Source organism: Lactuca sativa, chromosome 8 (genome assembly GCF_002870075.4).
Source record: "Lactuca sativa cultivar Salinas chromosome 8, Lsat_Salinas_v11, whole genome shotgun sequence".
Classification (NCBI taxonomy): Eukaryota; Viridiplantae; Streptophyta; class Magnoliopsida; order Asterales; family Asteraceae; genus Lactuca; species Lactuca sativa.
In genome coordinates, this window is record NC_056630.2 from 163,136,938 (window position 1) to 163,154,136 (window position 17,199).

Here is a 17,199-nt window from a genome sequence, read left to right on the forward strand (position 1 = left end):
GTGCACGGTTAGAGATTCTCCATGGCCCATTTTAGCGGAGATCATGTTAGTGAAAATCTCATAACGCTCCTGCCTCGCGTTCTGGTGGTATCTCTCCAACAAGTCTTGGTGCATTTCGTACGAATACATGTCCTCATAGGACTTTTGGAATTCGGCGTTCATTGTGGCTATGATGATGCAATGAAACTTCGTTGCATCACGTTCATGAGTCTCAAAAGCAGTCATTTCAGCCGGAGTAGCGATTTCTGGGTTGATCTTTTCGAGCTTCTCATCGAGGACATACTCCTTGTCCTCGTAGCGAGCAATTGTGCGAATGTATCTTATCCATTCGCTAAAGTTCGTCCCATCAAAAGTCACCTTTTGGAAAAGGCTCATCAATGTGAACAAGCTAGCAGCAACGTTGTTCGCGTTCGGCATATACAAATAGAAAGGACAAAGATAGATTAGAATTTGAATCCCCAATAATCACCCAATAAGAAAATTAGGGCTAGGATCCAACAACAATATTTACATATTAGAAAAGGGATGTCGTAATCTAACATGCAAACAATTTGAAGGTAAGTGAATAATGATTCACTAATTCTCCACCATGAAAACATAACTTTAAGTTCTAAAAGTATTGAGAATTCCTAGGTTTGGATGAGATTCATTGAAACTTTTCAATGGCATGTTTAAATCTCGATATGCCCCTCTCGTTTGTGACTGGGATACCGAGAATCACAAAGTGGGTGTGAATTACCATGCAAATTCACATGGTGCCTTCATTGTAACAATCACCTATTCGATGTGCCGGTAAACCACACACGCTCCATCGAACTATGATAAACAAAGAATCACCCTTTTCCACCTTTGCTTAGAACCAATTAGTGTGCCGGTAAACCACACACGCTCCACTAACTTCTTAGCAAGGGTGCAAAGTGTAATTTCATGGGATTGCATCAATTCACTTTCCTAAAGTAAGTAGGATTGGGAATTTTTGAAAAACATGTAGTTACTTTGTATTTCATATTATACTTTTAATGAGGAGGTGAGGTTGCCCTATCCTACCCGTTCGGCTAACGACCCTCCACCGATCAAGCAAGCGGTGGGTGTGAGTGTACACCCATTAAGCGCCATTTTATAGGCAGCAACCTTATACCCACCTTATAGACCGGCTTCGTGAATGAGGCCTACTAACGGTAAGACTAGCATTTTAATTATACATATATATATATATATATATATATATATATATATATATATATATATTAATCTTGTAATATTATATTAGTATAGGGTTGAATTTTAAACTTGTAAAATTCTAGGGTTTGAAATTTAAATTGTCTAAATTAAATTTTTAATCACAAAACATAAATTTCAAAACTTGAGGGCAAGTTTTAAACTTTTCAAAACATAGGGGATCAAATAACAAATAATCTAAATTAACATTTAATCACATAATTATCCATATTTGATTTATTTAATAATTTCTTGCAAAACAATTTACCAATTTAATTAAAATAATTAATCAATTATCACATAAGGAAATAAATATTTTTAGTAATTGATAAATATCTTCAATTAGGTCAAGAATATACTCATATATATCATAAAATCGGATTTATATTGACCTAATATGATTAAGGCAAGTATCTAAAAGATAAACAGCAAGAAATCCTGAAATTAGCTCTTTCTGACGCTCGGACTTGCCGAGTACCACAATGGACATGCTGAGTCGAGCCTACTCGCCGAGTCCACTATGGGACTCACCGAGTCCAATAGGCAGAAACACAAAATTCGAATTTAGCAAGCATCAAACAAGCAACCAATGCATCAGTTCAATAGAAACCAATCTAGGCTCTGATACCACTGATGGGTTTTAGCCATATGAACATTCCTATGTGCACATGCAAACCCTAATGCTTGGATCTAGGTTTCTCTAATTGAACATACATTGAATCCAAGACTTCTAATGGCTAATAGAGTATAATAACAATAAGAAATCAAAATTAGAAGATTACTTTGAATCACTTGCTTGATCTTCTTTTTCTTGGAGCTTTAGAGTCACAATTGTCACTCCTCTAATGGCTTACAAACACCAACTAGCAAGAGGATGATTTGAGAGAGAGGAGAGAGGATCAAGAATCGGTCAGGGTTTCTTCTAGAGCATAGGTGCCGATTTCCTTAACCCTTAGGGTCTATTTATACTTGTAAGGCTCCTAGGGTTTCACCCTTAAAACCCTAATTGGATAACTTAGGCCCTAAGCAATCCAATACCCTAATTGATAAGCCTTGTAAGATTTCAAGGCCTATCCAAAATCCTCAAAACCATCCCCCCTTATCCTTATGGGATTTATAGCCCAAAGTACAATTATCAATCAATTGACAGTTTATGCCCCTTCATTCAATTAATCTCTTTAAGTCACCAAATTAATTCCTAATTAATTTATGACTTATATTAATCAAATAATAATATTATTATTCCTTATATTATTCTCATAATATATTAATAATATTTCTTCTCTCATAATAAATCATCCTGTCAAGTTACTATGGTGAAGGCAACCCAAAAGGACCATGCACAACCGGGTCAAATACTTGCCTAATATAGTTGCAGCCTTAGACACTATTCCAACAACTACAACAAATTCAGGAGGCACAAATTCAGAATGCATTGGCTCAACATCCTTACCTTTATCAACTTCACCACTTGCCATTTTTTTTCACCACCTTCCCAATCCAAGTTAACCTTTCTACTACAAGACGATGCCCCTTTACTATGTTTCCAACCATTAGACCTACTAAATTCAGGTGTTGCTGATTTGTATAAGGTTAATGCTAACTCTAAATCAACCTCACCAACATCAATTTGGATTGGAGTTACCACTTCATGAGCAACTACAGGTGATGGGGTCTAAGAGGATCCTGATTGTCCATGTCTTCTATTATAACCCTTCTTGGACCAGTTGGGGACATAGAATATGTAAGCAGGTTCATTTGACCATGCTCTGTGTACACTTTAATCATTTTGTTATGGGTAACATACCGTGAGAGATTACGCACATCATCATCATTACCTAATGCTCGGAGTCCAAAGTCAATTCCTTCGTTAGGCAAACGGAAATGGTAATACATGATTTCAGTACCATCATACCCTAATTCTCTCATTATCAAGTCTAGTTCATGAATAGAAAATTCATCAATGTTGACAACATCAAAGTACCTTACTTGCCCATTAATATACCTGATATTTGGAAACTTTGTGAAACTCCCTCCGTGATGAAGTTCAATAGAGAATATGTTAGGGTAACCATCTTCAAAACAGAAAGAGACGAATGTTAGAGTTTTTCAAAGTTTGAAGCTTGATCATCAAAGACAAAGTTTTTCTAAGTTCTTTCAAAGTTTGAATCTTAACATAAACTTCTTGAACGTTAACATTCTCTCCAACATTTCTAAGTCCCCACATTTTCAAAAGCATGAACACAAGCCGATTCTATGATAATCGTTACGGTTTTTGCGTGTGGCTAATTGAGGTATGAGTAGAAGACGAAGGAGTGAAGTACACTCTGCAATCTTATAAATTGAAGTGGCAGCAACGGAGGCTAGGACCTAAAATTACCAAAATGCCCTCACATGTAGGGCACGTGATGGCATTAACGGCTCCAAACAAAAGGACAATGACGGAATGGACTAAAAAGCCATGAAAACCTTGATTTTGGACCTTAGGTGAAAGCTGGAAACTTTTTGGACCCCATCCAAAGGTTTTGGCAAACCACAAGGACCAAATTTGTAGTTTTGTCTTCTAAATAACGTAAGACATCACTTGGCGGCAATGTCAAGCCTCAAACTTTTTTGAGCCTTGGCGAGCCACGTTGTTTGTAAGGCGTGACTTAGGGCTGCAATTTTGTATCTAATTAATATTTTATACGTATTTTCAATTATTTTTTATTTTATACACATATATGAGTTAAGACAGCGTTTTGGTAAAGCTTGGCTGCAAGTACAAGCCTTGGAGTTATGGCGTGCCATGGCGAGCTTTTTAGAACCTTGATTATAGGTGATTAATATTTTCTTTAATTATTTAATATTATTAATAAAAACTCAAGATTAATAATATACCCTTAATTATGTTTTTGAAATGATTGGTCCATATTGATACATACATCCACATAATAGATAATTAGAACATATGAACCTAACTATATATATATATATATATATATATATATATATATATATATATATATATATATATATATATATATATATATATATATATATATTATGATCTATCTTTTCTTCCTTCCAAGAAGCTAAAAAAAATTCACTTAAGTATTTAGTAACAACCTGATTTATTTAAACTAAATGGATAATTATGTTATTAGTTCTCAATACATCATTTACTTGGAAGGAGGAAGAAACAAACTCTCAATACATCATTTACTTGGAAGGAGGAAGAAACAAACCATTTTATATATATATATATATATATATATATATATATATATATATATATATATATATATATATATATATATATATATATATATATATATATATATATATATATATATAGACTTAGTTTATTGTATTCTATCTTATTATTATGTGGATGTAGGAAGGATTGTAGACCAATCATTTTAGTTACTTTTAGAAAGCCCTATATCCATATTATTAAATTAAAAAAAATAGAATAATACCTTTTAATTAAACAAAATTGTAAAATTGTACATTTCCATTACTTTCAAATTAGGAACAAAAATTTTAAAAAGGAATTTTCGGATTTTTTTTATTATCTTAAATCTGAATGATGATTTTTTTTATTAATTCAGTTTAAATAATTCAAACATAATTTTTATTCATACCCAGTTTTATTCTTTCAGAATGACATTCTTTTGTAATGTTATTCTATGAAAATGCAACGCATAAACTAATAAAGAGACTTACTTCTCGAAGAATAACAAGTATTTAGATACAGGTTAAATTTTTTCTATCACATTTTTAAAAAAACAAAAAACTTTATATTCTATTCTATGATAATATAACACTTATTGATAAAAAAAACACAGTTTGTAAATTATTCTACCAGAATATAATATTATATATAGTCTTATCATTCTATTGTAGATTATTCTGCCAGAATATAATGATGAGTAATGCTTTCGTTGGTGACCATTGTTCATCTCAAATACACACAAGATCATCCAACCTTCATGTCCTTATCACCATGTTCCCTTCACACATTCTATGAGAATAACTGCCATTAAATCGAATTATGTAATAATGACATTCAATTAGAATGCCTTTATAAGACGAATAATAAAACAAACTTTAGTAATTCTAATAGAATGCATACCACATGGTGAGATATAATACTCTCCACCAAACTATAATACTTTCTATAGATTATTGTAATAGAAATGTACATTAGTTGCAGAATGTTTTTAAAGAATGGAACACTTGAGCTTTTAATGAGAGATTATATAATTTGTTGAAAAATTATATACTTGTGTAAAGAAACTTACAATTCAATCTCTTTTTGTCTCTTCAGGAGCTCATCAACAACCTGCAATCAACAGATGTCAATCATACTATGAAATTTTTTACTACATCAAATAGGCAATAACTTTAAACTAAGTTTACTTGAGCTCTTAGTTCGTCAACAAGTTCTCATTGTCTATTCTCATTAGGAGCCTTTTCTCCATTTCTCAAGCAAACCAAATGAGCTATTGCTCTAAATAGACATCTCCCATCTGCTGGAACCCTCTAAATTGTTATAATTTTAGCTTTTTAAATCTACTCATGTCCTATTAATTGTACGAGAACTATCTAATATATAGATATGGTAAAGGCCCAAGCTTCAACATAGAAACTGTAACATCCGGACTCCCAGGTATGTTATTTATTTATTTAATTTTGAGATCTATTCAGCAACTCGACAAGTTGGTGCCTCAACTCGTCGAGTAGAGACTGATTTGACCATGTGGGTATAATAACTGACTCGAAGATTCAGAGAGCCGACTCGCCGATTTGGTGCTGTGAGATGAAACCCTAAATCCCCGGGGTTGAGGCATATTTAAGAGCACTTATGACCTCATTTGCGCCTCACCAGCTGCCCAACTTCCCTGTGTGAAACCCTAAACGTGTGTAGTGAGCTAAAAGAGTTCTAAGGCTAATCTTTGAGTACTTTAGTGCATCTTTTGAGGAGAAGAAGAAGTTTATCCATCAAGGAATGAGGAGGACGTGTTGGAACCAATGCTATATTATCCAGAGCTTCGGTGGAAGAAAAATCTTACACATTTCTCATCTAAATTGTTAGATCTCATGATTATGGAAGTTTAGGGTTCTTACCACCTTTTTATTGGGACATTGAGTGCATTTAGTTTATCAGGAGGTCTAGACTTCAGATCTGGACCTTGTAAGGTCCATAGACTCCAAAGGTCCCAGCTTTATTCAGCCATGTAAGAGTTATTGAGCATAAACATCTTTATTAGAGTTGTATTGGAATTTTGGAGCAAAATATGTCATGCATGAACGTAAAGATCGAAGCTTTACGTGACATTCGAGTCATGGGAGCCTAGATCTAGAGTGTGGAGGGGTATATCTGCCTTAAAACATCTGAACGAGAATTCAGAATGAGGGGACTCGCCAAGTCAACGAACTGACTCAACGAGTCTGCTAGGGTTTTCCCCGATGACTCTGGACATGGGTAATTCGGTGAATTGATGAGACAACTCGACGAGTCATATAGATGCACTCGGCGAGTTAGGTCAACATAGATAGTTGACTCAAGTGTTGACTTCTGTTGACTTTAGGGTTTGGTCAAGGCAGGGAGAATGGGAGCCATGGTGGGGTAAAATGCTCTTTTACCCATTGCAAGAGTTTGAGAGAGACAATAAACTATTTTATTTTGAGTCGTGATTTAAGTGTTAATTAGAGATCATTATCTTATGTGTTAGGCAGAGGCTAGTACGAGATTTGTGTACGAGGTTATTACTTGCTAGCTTACGATGTGAGTCTTCTCACTATACTTTACCTAGAGTGGTAGTCTTTGTGTGACCGGAGGGTCTTATACGCTTGTATTGAGTATTGTGATATCAAGCATTATGTCTTTGTGATTTGTGATGTGTATTATTCTGAGCTACTGAGTTAGGACCAGAGGGTCCACCCGAGTTTGAGACCAGAGGGTCCCACTGAGACACATTGACCGGAGGGTCTTATTGAATATAGCCTCGAGTGGCTAATAAGCTATGTGTGGTATTTTGGGGAACTCACTAAGCTTCGTGCTTACCGTGTTATGTGTTATTTGTTTCAGGTACCTCTTAGGATCACGGGAAGGCACCAGCTTGATAGTACACACTGGAGCGAGATTTTTTTTATGATTCTGGGATAGTGATTTTTCACTACAAGAAAAAGACCCTTTTACGACGCGCAAATTACGACACTCAATAATTTATGTTACGCAAAAGAGAGTGATATTAAAAAAGTGTCATCTATTAAAAAATTTAAGGATTTAGGTCACACATTATTGCGTGCCCTTAAATTAGTGTCAAAAGAAAAAAAAAATTAAAAACACGGAGGGCGCTGTATCTTAAATGTATGCCCTCTATAAATGTCGCTTTATATTTTTAATGAAAGGCGCGTTTAATAGATACGGGGGGAAATGAAATCCCCAAAATTTTGAAAACCCGCTTGAATTTCTCTCCATTTCTCTCTCACGATCATCTGCAACCCTAGCTATCTTAATTTCTCTCCATTTTTCTCTCTCACGATCGAAGGACAAAACAAGACACAAATTTCACTTGCGCGCAGAAGAGTTGGTGATTTCTCTCCATTTCTTTGTGAGTTAGGAACAAAGACACATAGAACGTAAAAGAGGAGGAAAAGACACACACACACACACATTATGTGTGAGGTGCAGTTGCCATAGCTTTCACTTCCAGAAGAGTCGCTAAGAGTCGGTGATTCCATCTAAGGTTCTACAAGCTTAATCACCCGCTTATTTATTAAATAAATAAATGAAAGACTCGTAGCCCTAAAATAAATAATTATGTATAAAAGGATGGTCTCGTAGAGTTAATTGTCACACTTTAAGAGATTTAGGGTTAAAAGTGTAAAATCCAGACTTAAGTTGTAAAGGATTTACATGGATGAGGTTTAAATGGTAAATTATGGCCTAATATTGAAAGGGACTCGGATGGGAGGGGCTTATTGTGCCATTATGGAAAACTTATGTTAGAGGCGGGTATTAATGTTCCGCAAACCCTAACCTAACTCAAAGAGTGCAGCCGCCATCAACGGAGTTCTCTAGTCGCCATCTTTCTCCGTGGTTCCGATCAACGAGTCCGGCGAGCATGTTGTTTCCCAACCGACGTTAGTCATCCACCGGATACCACCACAGTGTTTCCGCTGAAGATGTTGAGCCATCACCGTGACCTCACCAGTTGCCAATATGAAGTCGTTCAGCCACCAACGCCAACCACAGACTTGTTACCAGCGAAACCACAATCAACCGCTGTCTCCATTGCGTCGCCGCTGCTGGTACCACCATTCGCTGCTTGTTCTTCTTTGCTCATAGCTCTATGACGACCCACCGAGGCGCCGCGCGCTGAAGACGAAGCTTCTGTTGCCGCCGCTGATGCCAATCTAAGCTCTTGTCACCGGCGACGATGGGGACTTGCTAGCAAGCGAACGTCTTTCGCTGCTGTTGCTGTCGTTTTTGTGTGTGTGTGTGTGTGTTGCTGCTCCTCCGTGGCGTGTAAAGGACTACTCGTTGGACAGAAAATCTCAAGGAGAACCACCATGCCGCCAGCCATGGTGGTTGCCATCGCTCTTTTTTCTCCGCCGCCAACTACCACCGTGGGTGGGTGGCTGTATGCGAGTAGTAGGGTGTTGTTGCATATACTTTGAGGGTGAAGTTGTGGAGTTGTAATCTTGGCCGGAAATTGAAGAAAACCACCACCATAGGATGGTGGCTGCCACCATGTGCCGCCGGTATGTGTTCATTTTGTTAGTGTGTGTTTATTTTGAGCTTAGAATTGTAATGTATAAATTGCAAATTGGAATAATGAAGGAAATTGAAAACCACCACCTTAGGGTGGTGGTTGCCGCCTCCTGCCACCATCGGCTGCCGTGTCGGGTAGCGGTGTGCTTTGCCTCATAGTGATGATCCGTTTTGGGTGCTTGAAACCCTAGTGGGCCCAAAGAAGTGTTGGATTAATGTCTAAGTCCATAACTATAATTGGTAAAACTTGACCCGACCCGGCATGGTCCATTTGGGTTGCATACCATCATGCACTTGGATAGACTATAATGAGAGAGATAAGACACTTATGGTTATTAATATATTATAAGTTCTAGTATATTAATAATAAGAATAATAAGATTATTTAATTAGTATTGATCAAGAATTAATCTAGGATTAATTAAGTGATCAAAAGAAGGCTAATCAAATATATGGGTTGATTGTGTAAATCACCCATACTTGTATAGTGGGCTAATGCTCCATGGATAATCAAGTTGGGCTAAAACCCATAGGATGGTCCATGGTTGCTCCATGGTGTATTTGTACCCATGGATCATGGAAATGAAAGGCCATGTCAATTAGGGTTTACATGGTGTAACCCTAACTATATAAGCTTCTTATTCTTGACCAAAATTGGCCGCTAGTGTGTGAAAAGAAAGGGCTAGCCGATTTCATGTGTTGTAGAATTCTCTCAAGCTATTCTAAGTGTTTTGGTGATTGTGATTCCACTTGAGGCTTCCACACTATTGGGGCAAAGCTCTTAAAGCTTGAAGACATCAAGCTACATCAAAAGGTATGTATTCTATCTTGTTACATTCATTGATTTGTATGCTAGATTAGGATAATACCTTGGAAGTTCTTATTTGCATGTATCATAGAGAAAACATAGATCCAAGGTATTTAGGGTTGCATGTACACTTAGGAAGTGTTAGAATGCTCAAAACCCAACAAGAAGCTCAAATGCGCCTAATGAAGCTCAATGGACTCTAATGGACCCAATAAAACCCTAATAGGCTCAATAGTATTTTAGTGGGCTTAATAGGCCCAGTAAATCCCTAATTGACCTAAAAGCCCAACAAATTGATAAATGGGCTAATATTTGGATTGGAAAACCCTAATGCCAATAAAACCTTAATTTGGGAAATTAATCGGGACACACGGGAATTATTTAATAACTTGAGAAATTAAATAATAATCATTGGCAATGATTAATTTAAGCAATATTGGACTTAATGGATTAAGTCCTTAGTGGATTAAGTCCATAATGGGTTAAGTAGGAAACTTAACCCTAATCATCATTTTATGTGAAACCCTAATTTCACTTGGATTTATTATTGGACCTTTCATTTGGGCCATGATGATTGGATTATAAATGGGCCATCCAAGATCAAGCAAATGGACTAGAATAATTAATGGGCTTTGTGGTAAGGCCCATATGAGGAGTTGGGCCTAATTTGGAAAATTGGGCCATAGTTTGGGCCTTTATGATTATGTGATATTGGGCCATTAGAATGTTGAATGTTGGACTGGACTAAATGGTTGGGCCTTATGGTAAGACCTTGTAAGGGTTTGGGCCCTATTTACAAAATTGGGCCATATGTTGGGCTTTGATTCCTAGTTGGCTTTGGGCCTATGGATTGGGCCTTGTTGGGCTTAAATAAGCCAAGCCTGGGGTAATGTAGTAATTATTCAAGTATGTATCATGGTTATGTGTTGGGACCCAATTATTAATTGGGTGTTATTTTGGTGTTGACAGTTCGGGAATCTGTCAACCAATAGCTAGGGTTCAGCCTGCGGGACTTCAGCTGTGTGGGATTGTGTGTATTGGACTTCTGCAGTGTGAGGTGAGTTACCTTCCAGTAGTGGTGGGTCTATGGCCACAATGCCAGCCCATCGTAGGAGTTGTATGATTAGATGATTGTCTCTGTGATATTCATCTAGGTTTGCTACTACCTGATATGTTATATGCTAGTATGATATGATGCTATGTGCTAGTGACAGTAGGGAAGATAGTCCCCAGATTACCGGTCGATAGGGCTGAAGGGGTAGTCACGCCCAACCATGCTAGATAGATTATGTGATATGTGTTATGTGGTAGTAGTAGGGGTGAAATAGTCCCCAGTATCCGGTCGAGAGGACCGAAGGGGAGGCCAGCACCCAGATATGCTAGTCAGTATCCGGTCGAGAGGACCGAAGGGGAGGCCAACATCCAGATATGCTAGCCAGTATCCGGTCGAGAGGACCGAAGGGGAGGACAGCACCCAGATATGCTAGCCAGTATCCGATCGAGAGGACTGAAGGGGTAGGTCGAGTACCCAGATATGCCTGACAATATATGTATGTTATGTGATTATATGGTATGTGGTATGATGGGGGAACTCACTAAGCTTCGTGCTTACGGTTTTTAGTTTTGGTTTCAGGTACTTCGTGTTTAAAGGAAAGGAGCCGGCTTGATCGCAGCGCATCACACTATGGTTTTCCGCACATGAGATCTTTGGGTTTACACTCTCATATTGTTTTATGATAACATGTTTGATTATTTCTACTTTGGTTTTGACATGACATGATATTACAAATGTTTTATTACACTGTTGGTTTTATAATGACGTATTTAAAAATGAAATTTTTGGCCTGTATTTTTGGGATGTTACAAACATCTTACCTCCTACATCGTATTTCTTCAACCATTCGTGACCATTCTAGAGTTTAACATGTTCTATAGCATTCTAGGGTTCGACATCTGTTGAGATTCTTTAACATTGTTCACTAGCCTTCTAAACTTTCTCTGGATAGGCATCGACTCCAAGGTAAGAATAGATCTGTTACATTACTTTGTACAATCCTATCATCGATTTGGTTTAATTTCATTTTCCTTGCTCTGATTCTCATCTATTCATAAAGAAAATTTATGCATTCTAGCCATTCGATGAAATGCCTGACTTAAATTAAACAATTCTAGAATAATAATAAGAATTGTTAATGTCTCTTAAATAAATGTATCAAAAGCATCTTCCTTCATGTTTTTTGAAAAACTTATTGGAAGAAAAATTAAATAAACAAATATAAAAAAAAAAACGTTTTTCCATGGTTTCCTGATACTGAGAAGTACTTGATGAAGACTTTTTACATTCGGTAAACTGCATGCCTTTAGCAGGTTCAGAAGCCAAGTTTGTAAGAAGGGCTGCCTTTTTAAAACATAATCTATGGTAGCCCTGTCGAAAATACCCGATACCCGAATTACCCACCTGATTTTTTCGGGTATCGGGTAAATCGGGTCAGGTAAATCGGTTATCGGGTAAATTTTTTCGAGTAATTGGGTAACCCGATTTTTTTTCGGGTCGGGTAAAGGGTATATTTTTTGGGTTTCGGGTTTACCCGAATTATTTTAAAAATTCTTTTTTTTTGTAGAGTTTGTACTATATAGCAGGTATTTGATCACGCTTAGACTAACTATCATTATTGTAAAACATGAATCTATTTATTATGACAATATGACACTAACAATAGTTAAAAGTAATTGTTTATATATCGTCATGTTCTTTAAAACTTAACTGTTTTCTAGATTATAGTTTTTATTGCAACTAACAAACTCATTATCTTGACAAAACTTCAGAACATGGCAAAACTTATGGCTACAATTATCTTAAACATTTTAAACTTTTAAATTAAGATCTTTAAATATTTGTTTTTTTAACATCTTATTAGATTAGATTAAGTTGTTAAAAAATTACGTGGTATCTCAGGTATTATTGACTAAAAAATCTCAATGTTTAAAGCTTGAGTAACTTCGTTTATGTCTCGTGTGTTTATATAAACAAGACTAATAAAGCACGGCATATTTATTTCATTAAATTTATTTACAGGTGAAATTAAAAAAAAAAATTAAATATTTCGGGTAATACCCGAATTACCCAAACCCGACCCGATACCCGAATTACCCAAACCCGAATTACCCGAATTTAGTTTGGGTAGGGTAACGGGTATTTTTTCTAACATGAAAAACCTGAATTACCCGAAACCCGAAAAAATTACCCGATCAACACCCCTAATCTATCGATCACACCGTATGCTTGTGGTGAGGATTTCCCCAGAGGAGAATTTCCCAACCAAAACTTGTGTGTTGGTGAAGGTCTGGCTTCATGGGTCTAGCAAAATCGATCTCTTGAAGAAACCGACATTGTTCTCTGGTGACTAAGTATATTTCCTTGATTTTTTTAATCAGTTTGTGCATGCTTTTCGTACAATATTTTCTTATATGAAAATTTGCAGGTATGTATTTAGGATAACTCATGTTCCTAGGTTGGAAGATTGGTCTGTGATGCCAGTACGGATTGGGTTTATGCTTCAGGTATGTATGTTTTTTAATTGGTTATGTATGTTTATTTTATTTACAAAAAACTATAAAAAAATATATAAATGTTTTGGTTTTGCAGCCACATGGGTTCTTTAACTGCTCTCCTGCAATGGATGTTCCTCCTAGTCCTGGAGCTTGTGAGTCAGATGTGAAGGAGGGCCATGTGAAAGAGTCGATTGCCACCAAGTCGGTTTCAAATGGGTTGATAGCCATGCTTTGAACATCCATTCACGTGTTTGTTTTTTAAGATAATGTTGTGTGAATATGAATGAGTACAATCGTTGTTTGCTCTTTAAATTTCTAGATTTCAGAACACTTAGTTGCTCAACTATCGATCTTGATGAACAAGCTACCATATATGTATATGATAATAAATTTTGGTATCAGAAATTTTTGGGATAAGAACACCTCCTCTAAGCTAAGCTAGCCAGTAAGTAGTAAGATATGCTACTGAGTTTCACCTCTCTAGATTTGCTGTTTAACAAACACATGCAAGTGGATAGCTACCAAAATTTACTAATACTTATGATCTTCTAATAAGATCATAGAGTATTGAAGACATTTTCTTTATCAAGAACATGACTAGCTAATATTATTTTCATATGATCGCCCAACAAGAGTTGGGAAGAAATGGTTTTAGGATAGATTGTAAAAAACAGTGGATTAATTAATTAAGTTGAATAAAATTATAGGAAGAGGTAATCAGGACATGTCGTAGCATGGGAAAAGCTATAATTGTTGCAACAAATATGCTTGAAAGCATGATTGTTCATCCCACACCAACAAGAGCTGAGGTCTCAGAATTGCTATTGTTGTTAAAGAGGGTGCTGATGCAGTCATGCTTTCTGGAGAAACTGCTCATGGAAAGTAAGCCATCTTTCTCTTTTGACTTAATGGGTTAAGCTAAAACCTACCTTAATGTATTAGGACTTATATTCTTATTTATTTATTTATTTTGTCAAATTGTAGGTTTCCTCTAAAAGCAGTTAACGTGATGCACACAGTGTCATTAAGAACCGAATCAAGCTTAATGAGTGGGGGCACGCTTTCTAGTCTTAATCAAGCATTTCAAGGTGGAATAATTATAGATTTTGTTACTGAATTCGGATAATGTGTGTCTAAAAACAGTAAAAGGGTACAACAGAAATTGGCTTTGTATCAAGGAGTTTGCCCCATTTACATGGAGTTCTCAGATGCATCTGAGAAAACATTTACAGATGCTCTTTCTCTCTTGAAGGTGAGATTCACTCATAAGAAAAAGTATTGGTGAGCCCAAATTTTGTACACTTTGTAATTGACAGAATCACAAAACAGCGTCAGATGTTGTGATTTGTCACGGTTAATTCAGCCAAATTAAAACCGCAATTAAAGAGCATAAATCACATGGGATATTGTTGTTTGGAGTAACAAAAGTAAATTCAAATATCTGTCATATCTCATATGGAATCTTCCAATTTGTTGCATTTCTCTCTCAGCTTAAAAGATTATTAAACTTATGTTCTACAGATCCCAATACTAGATAGAGAAGAAGCATTAAAAGTCTTATGTGTAAGATCATAGTCTTACTATAAGTTTTCCTAATTCAAAAATACTCTTTAAGAAAAATATTTATTCAGTTATCTTTTACTTCTTAACATTGGTAATGAAAAATAATTCAGTTATATTAAAGAAAAGGGCTACATATGCAAAAAAAAATGTAAAATAATTCAACAAATTTTACCTTTAATTTTCGAAGCATTTTAAGTCAGATATGAGGGATACTAATTAATCCTTCCACTTGATGCTAATTTTGCAGCCATTAATCTGTAAAACAGATTCGTTTGCAAAGATGGATAAACTAAAATTTCTCCAGCTCAAATATGTGAAACTCATGGGGTCCAACAAGAATTTTCCAAAATTAAGATGGTTGTGCTGGCATGGATGTTATTTTACCAAAATACCCTCCAGCTTATTGATGAGCGCCTTGGTGGCTATAGATATGAGTTATGGAAACTTGAAAACGTTTGAACCTCTCATGGTAGGAATTCAATGTTGCTATTGACTTTATATCCTCTCATTTTTCAACAGTTCCTTTATGAATGTTGACCCTAGTGTCCTTTAACCTGTTTATGTTTTGCTTACATTGTTTACCTTCAAACTCATGCGACATGCCCCCTTTTTAATTGAAGCTTCATCACTCATTCCCCCTCATATATATATATATATATATATATATATATATATATATATATATATATATATATATGGTCCTGCTTTAAGATTTATTACCTGTATATTGGTTCTTATGTGAATGTACAATGATAAATTAAGCTTTTTATTCTTGGTATAGGTTCTTAATTCGTTGAAGATTTTGAATCTCAAAGAGTCTTGCAAACTTGTCAGTATCAACAAACTTTCATGGCTTCCTAATCTTGAGAATTTGATTCTCTGGAACTATAGCAGTCTGAATCACGTTTGTGAAAGCATTGGAGGCCTTGAGAGTCTTGTTCTATTGGACTTTACTAGGTGTAAGAATCTATGGAAGGTTTGATCGAACAGGAGTAACATAAATCTACTTAAAAGGCTAAAAACTTTATGTATTGGTGGAGGAATTCCAAAACAGTCCTTGTTTTCCTTACCAGACTCGTTAAAGTTTTTGTTTCTCAACAACTGCGACCTTGGGAACAACAATGATGTTCCATTGGTTTTTAGTGGCCAGCCATTATTTTACATGAATTTAGGCAATAATATGTTTAAAAAACTTCCCAGTAACATTAATCTTAAAACGCTCCGGGTACTCAAATTGACTTTTTGTCCAAATATTAAATCCCTCCTTAGTCTCCCAAGTACGCTAGAAGAGTTGTATACATATTGGTGCTTTTCACTGAAGGAGATAACATTCGAATCACATCACTTTATATTGAGGAAATTTATGTATCAAGGTTGTAGCAAAGTGTTTGAAGTTCAAGGCCTTTTCAAATTGGTGTCGGTAGCAGAACTTGATGAAGCAGAATTAGGACATATGAAATGGATTAAAACATATAAAGATTGTCGAGGGGACCTCGTCAGTGATGAGATTAGTAGAGATAGAATTTGGCATACCCTGGTACCTCTCTCTCTCTATATATATTTGTTGTTGTAGATTTTGTAACTTATGGTTGTTGTTGTTTGCCTCCTCTTAAACTCTTACACTCCCTCCTACAGCAGTTAAAATTACTAGTAAGCCCTTCATCAATGAACAGGGTAACACTTGCTAAGGTTGCTACAACACCTCCAAGAAAATGACTTTGTCCAGAACCCATGTTGATGTTAGCTTCCATGTTCAGCCCCTTTTAAGAGAACTATGGCAGAAAACATACAGAGGGTAGTATATTAATTACATTAGTATCCATTCAGATGCTGAATGTGGTGCTACTAGGTCTTATAGGTACGAGGTAAATTGGTAACTTGTTTAAACATAAAATTAAATGAAAGTATGTTGATATATCTTACATTTTAACCCAACCCTAATGTTTATGGTTGATTGTAAGTTCAGGTTGTTATGCAAGTTGGTGATGCTGAGCTTGAAATGTGTGGAAGCTGCAGTGCAGGTCAATAGGTGTGCCATCATCTCTAATTGCCCATTCCCTTTGTATTTTGGATTGAAGGAATTTCACAAATCCATTTTCAATTGATCTCATGTGCTTGCTTCACTGTGGAATACTTGAACTTGATGAACTAACCACCAATTTAGATGTTCCAAATGCCGAAAGTCTGGTTGCTGCTCTTGTAAGGTACATTTTTTACAGTTGTAATTAGGGATATTCCAAATGCTAAACGAGATGATTATAGGTTGGGCCAAGGAGTGTCATCATAAGCTTTT

The 17,199-nt window shown here is 36.0% G+C and overlaps 1 pseudogene; it reads left to right on the forward strand.

The window, feature by feature from the left end:
• The first annotated feature begins 14,077 nt into the window (after positions 1 to 14,077).
• LOC111908566 (plastidial pyruvate kinase 2-like) lies at positions 14,078 to 16,935 on the forward strand (annotated as a pseudogene).
• The last annotated feature ends 264 nt before the right edge of the window (positions 16,936 to 17,199 follow it).